This window comes from Apodemus sylvaticus, chromosome 9 (assembly GCF_947179515.1).
Source record: "Apodemus sylvaticus chromosome 9, mApoSyl1.1, whole genome shotgun sequence".
Classification (NCBI taxonomy): Eukaryota; Metazoa; Chordata; class Mammalia; order Rodentia; family Muridae; genus Apodemus; species Apodemus sylvaticus.
In genome coordinates this window covers 14290668-14292434 of record NC_067480.1, presented here as the reverse complement: position 1 = coordinate 14292434, position 1767 = coordinate 14290668, and the positions used below count along the sequence as shown (strand labels likewise).

Sequence of the window (1767 nt, the reverse complement as noted above, 5' to 3'; positions counted from 1 at the left end):
CATGAGTTGCATGTATTTTAATATTCATTTCCTTACTAATGATGTGTAAAACATTGGATACAGAATTATGCCCAATATTCTTCCTGGGGGAGACTTGTAAGTAAAAACTCTTTCAGGTAATGACAAGAACATAAACATTTCAAGGATGCCTTAGTTACCTGAGCATGTAGAAGAAAACAAGCCTAAAGTAGTAAAATTTCAGCAGCAACAGCTTAAAATTATTTTTGGTGAAAATCGCTAAATACTATGATTTGTAGATTATTTTGTATTGCTTAAGCAGTAGCAAAACATGGTCATAAAAAAGACTGATGCTGAATCTTACTAGAAAAATCATCCCCTGAAAGATTTAAGCATTCATAATCCATAAATAGGATAGGTGAAGCAATGTTAATGGTCTACCCTCTCTCTAGCCTTGAAGATACTTTAGACTGGTGTGACAGTGATTGACTACAGGCTTGGAAACCTGAGCTGCATCCCACTATCCCACAAGTAAACTAAAGTTTACTAACAAAAACTAACAGAAAATAAGTTTACTAACAGAAAAATCCACCTAAAATATAAAAGCTAGTGTTGACTCTCTTCGTAGACTTTGGACAAAAGATAAAACAGGCATGCATCTTTTGCAGAAGATCCTGTATGTATTTGATATCAAAGCATTTTACCTGAAGAAGAGATTACAAATGAGTATTGTGTTTGCTCTGATACTTAATACATCAAGAAATCATGGGAGATTAAGTTATTGAGAAGACAAAAATGGATGTAAAAGCAATGACAGATTTGTTAAAATAAAAGGTTTTATATTGATTCATTTAAAACAAACACAGCATGAAACTACTTGTCTGCAGAGTATGTCCATAACTACCAATACTTAATTTGATATGATGCATTTCAGTAAGTTTAATGATTGTGAATTTTAGAAAAGTGAAAAGTGTTGTTTCTTCACTTTTCCATAACACACTTTGTAAATAAAATGCTTTGTTTTGTTTTGATGAAAAAGATCCAAATCTGAAGCCTGTATCTTCAGTAGTGATTTGCTAAATTTTAGGTACAATACCTGACATTTCTAGAATTCAATGTTTTTTCTATTGTTTAGACTCCATCTGAGGCCAAAAATTATTATCTTTTAATCTATGTATACAAGTACCTGCCACTTACTAAATCCTTTGTATATTTTGTTTAATATATCTTTATTTGAAAGAATTTCTTAGTGTTCATTCTTTATACAGAATAATGGATTTTCTTTTTTGTTCCTCAGGGGAGAGCTTGAATGCAGTTCCACAAATTATGCAGTCGAGTTTCCTGGATTTGGGGATATCACAGGGGTCAGCAAATCTGGAGTGCAATGGATAAGTCTTGCCCTGGGAAAACCATCTTCATGTTCATGGTATCTCCCCTGCCAGGTAAGTATAATAATGGATTTTCTATATTTGTTTCACCTGTAGGTACATAAAATATTTTAAGCCATTTATTATGGGGAGATTTCAGCAATGAAGATTCTAAAACTGAGTTTCAAAAATACAAATGATGCAAATTTATATACAGGCACAACTAAGTCAATAGCAAAAAAATATAAATAGATTAAAATATTCCATTGTAGATATATTCAGCAATGATGCATTAATATGTATTGATGGATTAGTATAAAAAATTAAAATTAGGAATTTAGAAATATATACTCAGATTAAAATCAACTGTTTAAAAATATCACTGAATAAATACATAGGCACCTCAGGAGTTCATAGAACTGGTTGATCCCCAGAGGAAGTA

General features: G+C 31.5%; 1 non-coding gene across 1 annotated transcript; it reads right to left on the bottom strand.

The window, feature by feature from the left end:
• Positions 1-1252: 1252 nt before the first annotated feature.
• Positions 1253-1408, bottom strand: LOC127693119 (U1 spliceosomal RNA). The gene has a single exon (XR_007979595.1). It is a non-coding gene; the product is annotated as a U1 spliceosomal RNA (small nuclear RNA).
• Between the last annotated feature and the right edge of the window lie 359 nt (positions 1409-1767).